Source organism: Microcebus murinus, chromosome 26 (genome assembly GCF_040939455.1).
Source record: "Microcebus murinus isolate Inina chromosome 26, M.murinus_Inina_mat1.0, whole genome shotgun sequence".
Classification (NCBI taxonomy): Eukaryota; Metazoa; Chordata; class Mammalia; order Primates; family Cheirogaleidae; genus Microcebus; species Microcebus murinus.
In genome coordinates this window covers 6,153,294-6,161,005 of record NC_134129.1, presented here as the reverse complement: position 1 = coordinate 6,161,005, position 7,712 = coordinate 6,153,294, and the positions used below count along the sequence as shown (strand labels likewise).

General features: G+C 36.6%; 1 non-coding gene across 1 annotated transcript; it reads left to right on the top strand.

The window, feature by feature from the left end:
• Positions 1–1,693: 1,693 nt before the first annotated feature.
• On the top strand, positions 1,694–1,834 carry LOC142864753 (U4 spliceosomal RNA). Its single transcript, XR_012915100.1, has one exon. It is a non-coding gene; the product is annotated as a U4 spliceosomal RNA (small nuclear RNA).
• Positions 1,835–7,712: the final 5,878 nt, after the last annotated feature.

Sequence of the window (7,712 nt, the reverse complement as noted above, 5' to 3'; positions counted from 1 at the left end):
CTGACAGAATTTATTGCTAATAATAAAATTCAAGATTTATTATGAAAATTAGAATTGCAGCAAACTTCTATGTGGCCCTGTGATTATGACAGCCTCCTGATACTTAAAATACTTTTAAGATTTCCAATGACCTTTACATCTTTGTACAAAAATGACAAAAAATTACAAAATTATAAAATAAATAAAAAAAATACTTTTAAGATGTGATCAGTCTTAATATTAATGAATGTGATTTTTATATAATGAAAGGTGTTATAATTTGGAATATCTGCTTTACTCAGTGAATCAACATTTTCAAAATGACAGATAAATGCTGTTATGAAATCATGCATGGATAAAAGATCAATTCAGTATGTAAGATATACTAATGGATTTTAATAGAACAGAGCACGTGAAGTTTGTTGATATGGTTAAATTCCACATTGGAAGAAACTACCACTTGTTGCATTCTGGTGTATTTCAAAGGAGAAAATCTACAAATATCTGAAAATGCCATTAGCATGCTCTTCCCTTTTCAGTTATTAACCTGTCTAAAACCACATTTCCTTCATATATTAATACTTCAACCAAAACAACAGATCGAATGAATAAGCAGATATGAGAATCCTGCCACCTTCTATTAAGCCAGAAACTAAAGACATTAGCAAAACCGTGAAACAATGCCATTTTTCCATTTTTTTGTTTTGCAAAAATAGTTATTTTTAAATAAAAATTCTATTTATGTTAACATGTAATGAGTTTATTATTATTTTAAATTCAATTTAACTACTTTAAATATTTTTTAGTTTTAATTTTTAGTATGGTACTATAACAGATATCACCTACAAAAACAAAAGTTCTTTGGAGTTCTCAACAATTTCGAAGAGTACAACGAGATACTAAAAACACAAAGTGAGAACAACTCCTATAGAAAATCTAGGACTGGGCATCTGAACTTGGCAAAGCTAGCAGAGAAAGTTTAGAGCAGTGATAAGCACCCTGAAATTCACAGACCTCATGGAACTAGTTTGTAATAAATCCCCCAATCTCATTTCAGGGTAACAGCTGCCTCTGGAGAAAGTAGCAAAGCTCTTACTATTCCAGATTCCCAGGTGCAGGAGAGGTCCCTCACAATAGCCTGATGAACTCCCTACACCTACTCTCCTATGCTAGAGCTCTGGTGCCCTTGCTTCCAGGCTGCCACCCATACCAGAAACTATTAAAAGTGATGGGATGACCCTCCCAACCTGTTTCATCAAGAGAGTGTTAATAGAAAAGCATTTAGATTTTTAGTTGTAGGAAAATACTAAGAGGCTACTTACTGCTACAAAAACTCAACTATCCCTTTGAAACTGTGAGGCTTACCATCTGAACAGGCTCATTTATAACAGAAATTACATAGTTTCATGAAATAGCTACTACCCATGTAAGAGTGTTGAGGAAAGAAAAACAAGGACGAAAAATAGAATAAATGCCCAGCAGAGCATGGATAAGAATGGAGGGACCCATCTTCAGCCTTCACAAACACTTTCTTCAGAGGATGCTGAGGGCCCACATCCCATTTTTTGCCAGAAATGTAGCTTTTCCTAAGAGGAACACATGCCACAAATTCAGATTTTATATTTTTGTTTCCTTTTGTTTTTGACAGGACCCAACACTCTTTGAGAAAATGAGTGAGCCAAAAAGTCCATATATTATTCAAAACAAAGCTTCAAGCTTTGCGCAGTGGCAGTATCGTAGCCAATGAGGTTTATCCGAGGCGCGATTATTGCTAATTGAAAACTTTTCCCAATACCCCGCCATGACGACTTGCAATATAGTCGGCATTGGCAATTTTTGACGGTCCCCACGGAGACTGGATAAAAAAAAAAAAAAAAAAAAGCTTCACACAGGCGTGGTAGGTCACATCTATAATCCTAGCACTTTGGGAGGTTGAGGTGGGAGGATTGCTTGAGCCCAGGAGATCAGGCTACAGTGAGCTATGATGATGCCACTGCATTCCAGCCTGGGCAACAGAGTGAGAACCTGTCTCAAAAAAAAAAATATCTTCAAAATTTGTCACAGGATCATAAAAGAGCAAACCAACAGATCCAGCAAACATTACCAATACAAACACACATGTGGAAAAATCTTGTGGCTGAGAATGCATGAATGAATAAAAGAAAATAAGCAGCTAAAAACTGAAAAGACAAAAATAAAAGAACTAAAAAGTTCCAGTAGGAAAGGAGCTGAGAAATGCTCCAGGACATTTGTCTGGGCAATGATTATTTGAGTAATACCCCAAAAGTACAGGCAACCAAAATAAGATTGAATAAATGGGATTATATCAATCTAAAAAGGTTTTGTACAACAAAGGAAAGAACAATCAACTAAGTGAAGAGACAACCCACAGAATGGGAGAAAATATTTGCAAACTACCCATCTGACAAGAGATTAAGAACTAGAATATATCAGGAGCTCAAACAATTCAATAGGAAAAAATAAAAAAATTAAATTTAAAAATGGGCAAAAGATCTGAATAGACATTTCTCAAAAGAAGACATTCAAATGGCCAACAGATATATGAAAAAATGCTCAACATCATTAGGCATCAGAGAAATTCAAATCAAAACTACAATGAGTTACCCTCTCATTCCATTAAAATGACTTTTATTAAAAAGGCAATAATCCTGAGCAAAAAGAATAATACTTGAGGAATCACCTTACCTGACTTCATATTATACTATAGAGTTATAGGAACCCAAACAGCATGGTATTGGCATAAAAATAGACACATAGACCAATGGAACAGAATAGGGAACTCAGAAATGAATCCACACACCTATAATAAACTTATCTGCAACAAAGGTACCAAGAACATACAGTGGGGAAAGGACAGTCTCTTCAATAAATGGTGCTGGAAAAACTGAATATCCATATGCAGAAGAATGAAGCTAGACTCTTATCTCTCTCCATATACAAAATTAAATCAAAATGGATTAAAGACTTAAATCTAAGACCTGAAACTATGAAACTACTAAAAGAAAACATTGGGAAGATGCTCCGGGACATTGGTCTCATCAAGAACTTCCTGAGTAATACTCTCAAAGCACAGGAAACCAAAACAAAATTGGACCAATGGGATCACATCAAGCTAAAAAAACTTCTGCACAGCAAAAAAAGCAATCAACAAAGTGAAGAGACAAGTGACAGTACAGGAGAAAATATTTGCAAACTACACATCTGACAAGGAATTAGGAACTAGAATATATAAGGAGTCCCAACTACTCAATAGGAAAAAATCAAATTATCCAATTAAAAAATAGGCAAAGGATCTGAATAGACATTTCTCAAATGAAGACATACAAATGGCCAACAGCTATATGAAAAAATGCTCAACATCAGTAGTCATCAGAGAAATGTAAATCAAAACTACAATGAGGTGTCATCTCACCTTGTTGAAATGGCTTTTATCAAAAAAACGGCCAATAATGAATGCTGATGAGGATGTGGAGAAAGGGAACCATGGTACTCTGTTGGTGGGAATGCAAATTAGTGCAACCACTATGGAGAGCAGCATGACATTTCTTCAAAAAACTAAAAATAGAATTACCATACAGCCCTGCAATCCCGCTGCTGAGTATGTATTCAAAAGGAGAATATACTCAGCAGAAAATGGAGGGAGATAAAGTGAGGTTGGTTAATGGGTGCCAAAATAGTTACATAGCTAAATACAATGAACACTATGTGACAGCACAACAAAGTGACTAAAGCCAACAATAAGTTAGGGTATACTTTAAAATAACCGAAAGAGAAAATTGAAATGTTCCTAACACAAAGAAATGATACATGTTTGAGGTGCTGAATAACGCAATTACCCCGATTTGATTAATACAAATTGTATGTCTGTATCAAAACATCACAAGTACCCTTTAAAGATATACAAATATTATTAATAAAAAAAAAGGCAGGTAATAACAAATGCTGGTGAAGATGTGGAGAAAGGAAACCCCTCATACACTACTGTTGGGAGTGTCAATTACCACAACCACTATGGAGAACAGTTCGGAGGTTCCTCAAAATCCTAAAATTAGAACTACCATAGGACCCAGCAATCCCACTGCTAGGTGTATAGCCAAGAGAAAGGAAATCAATATATCAAAAAGATATCTGCACATTCATGTTTATTGCAGTACTAGTCACAAGAGCCATGATTTGGAACCAACCCAAATGTCCATCAATGGATGAATGAAAAAAGAAATTGTGGAACATATACACAATGGAATATTATTTCACCATAAAAAAATAAAATCCTGTCATTTGCAACAACATGGAGGGAACTGGGAGATTATGTTAGAAATATGTTATGTTAGAAATAAGCCAAGCACAGAAAGAAAAATCTTGCATGTTCTTATTCATATGTGGGAGCTAAATATTAAAACAATTGATCTCATGGAGACTGAGAGTAGAATGGTGGTTATTGGAGACTAAGAAGGGTAGTGGGATGAAGTGGGGATGGTTAATGGGTGTAAAAATATAGTTAGATAGTTAGAATGAACAATATTTGATAGCACAATAGGGTGATTACAGTGAACAATAAGTTATGGTGTACTTTAAAATAACTAAAAGAGAGGAACTGGAATGTTCCTAACACAATCAGGTGTAAAGGTTTGAGGTGATGGATACCTCGATTACCCTGATTTGATTACTACACATCGTATGCTTGCATCAAAACATCACATGTACCCTATAAATATATATAACTATGTACCTATAATAATTAAAAATAAAACCTTTTTGAATTTTTTTATTTCAGCATATTATGGGAGTAGAAATATTTAGGTTATATATATTGCCTTTGCCCCACCTGAGTCAGAGTTTCAAGCATGTCCACCTCCCAGATGGGGTGCACCACAGCCATTAGGTGTGTATGTACCCATCCCCTCCCCCTCCCTCTCATCTGCCCAACTTTTGAAAGAAAAAGAAAAAATAAAGAACTGGATCTGGTTTTATAGAAAAATCAGGGTTACAGAACCTGCCACCACCACTTAAAGATATTGTCAATGGCCTCATGAATACATAAGGCCAAAGAAGGTGTGAGGAGCAAGTACAAATGGGAAAACCATCATCCAATGATAATCCAGGATCCCTCCACAGTGCTATAGGAGAAGCACCCTTCTGAGGACTTAGAAAAATTGTGCTAGAATTATTGACTGGACATCAAGTTTCCAGACTTGGCAGGCACTGATCTCTCTGAGGTTTAATTGCTTTTAATACAAACTAAATAAATTCCTAGAATAACGCTTAAACTAATCATTGTTTTCCATTGTTTTCCATTTCTTTAATCTCAAGATTTTAAAGTATAGAACTTTAATGTGTAATACACAATCTATAGTCATAAACTTTCAAAATATATGGAAGCCTCCTTTTTATCATGCATTGACTGCATACATTTTGTTATGTGCTTTTAATTAATTTATATGAAATATTTATTAATAAGATAAATGTTTGTAATGAAAACTGTGTCAAATTTTGCACCACTCAACATAATGACAGCATCAAGATTATCAGGGGAAAAAAAAGACTATCAGAAGACATATTTAAAATTTTCATTTTATGAATAAATCAACCAAATTAGTAGTTTGTTTTTTTTTTTTTTACCTTACTTACCAGTTTATATAATTAAGTAAAGCACACTTTAATTTGTAACTTTTTGTTTATGGTATACTCTCTCATTTAAAAATATCCATAGACCTAATGCTAATTGGCAGCATTTGATTTCAATAAATAATCTGTATAAAATTTTTATGTATTAAAAAAACTGCCTCTGGGCCGGGCGCGGTGGCTCACGCCTGTAATCCTAGCTCTCTGGGAGGCCGAGGCAGGCGGATTGCTCGAGGTCAGGAGTTCGAAACCAGCCTGAGGAAGAGCGAGACCCCGTCTCTACTATAAATAGAAAGAAATTAATTGGCCAACTAATATATATACAAAAAAAAATTAGCCGGGCATGGTGGCGAATGCCTGTAGTCCCAGCTACTTGGGAGGCTGAGGCAGGAGGATCGCTTGAGCCCAGGAGTTTGAGGTTGCTGTGAGCTAGGCTGATGCCACGGCACTCACTCTAGCCTGGGCAACAAAGCAAGACTCTGTCTCAAAAAAAAAAAACAAAAAAAAAAAACTGCCTCTGCATTGCTACTTCTCATTGCAGTGTTTGTCATTAATGAACCTTAATTCAGTAAAATACATAATTCTGTTTAAGGTATACTTAAAAGTTTTTTTAAAATACCAATTGGGTTCTGTAAAGCTCATTTTGTTTTAAGGTGTACAAATATTGACTTGCAATAAATTGATATTTTTAACGAAAAATAGTTTACTATTCCACAATAATAAACTCTGGCTCTCAGAGGCAAATGGAACCCAAGAAGATTCTAAGTTCAAGATAGGATTCTGGCAGGAATTCACACAGAACAAGTCAACTATCACGGAAGCCGCACCTGAAGGTTTAAAAACATAAAACTATGGGGTTTATGAGAATCTTAGTGATCACTAGCTTCACTTCCCTTAACCTCTAATTTTACCCCTACCCCAAAAACCAGACCCTTGGATCTCCTCTGCCCCTTCAAAATAAGTGGGCATCCAGCCTTCACTTGAATCCTTGATTTTCCTGGAAGAAGACATATTGTTTGCTTTTGTTAGTCTTCCTCCTTCTTAGAATGTTTATAGCAGCAGTTAACAGGGAGGTGACCCCAATATAAAAATGTGTATGTCATTATGGTCAAAATTGGGTGATTTCACATCCTCCAAAGATGAATGAGTTCCTTTTCATTCATGTGGAATTGTTTTAGAAACTCCTTAATGTGACTTACTTTGATACTCCAATGTAGCCTGCACTTTAAAAATAGCAACTTATCCTTTTATATAACATTTTTTATGATAAATGAAAGCAAAAAGAAACTGTGCTCTTTAAAAACTTATGCGTGTTTGCTAGAATGTCTCACAGAACAAAAATAAAAATAAAAACTTAAGAGTGTTCTCCATTTGCTTCCTCAAATGACTTTCGGCTCTCCATCAATACAAGACCATCTAGTTAAAGTTTTCCTTTTCCATGCTTCTGAGAACCCTTGATTTATCCCTCTTTTCTAATTTATGTTTAATTAACATGCAGCTAAGTTCTCTACTGAATCAGGGAAATAGGATTATTATTGCCTTAGCCTGTTCTGTACTGGTATAACAGAATACCACAGACTGGGTAATTTATAAACAATAGAAATTTATTTCTCGTGGTTCTTGGAGTTTGAGAAATCCAAGATCAAGGTGCTGGCCGTTTTGGTGTCTGGTAAGGCCCCATCTGAGTAAAGCACGCCTGAAGGCGGAAGGACATTGCTCCAGCTTGGGCACCCCATAGGTGACTTGGAGGCTGCATGCTCCTCCCTGGCATGGTCAGGGATGGATGTCCAGGGCCCTGGGGATGGGCCACGGGCCAGACCCCATTCCCCCAGGTCTCGATAGTGTTGCCCCGGGACACAGAGGCGATATTTGTGAATCAGTCTTGGGAGGTGCTGGTGCCCACAGGGGCAGATCAGATGGGAGAGTGTACAGTGGGTCCTCGCTGTGGTGTGCTTAGGAGTCACCCCTCTTCTCGTGGGACTGCCACTCCCGGCTCAGGCCAGGATCCTGGACAGGGAACCTCCCTGGCTGCATCACAGTTGCAGGGGAGCTCAGCTGGCTTGAGACCCTGCCTGCTGGCAGAGACCTGG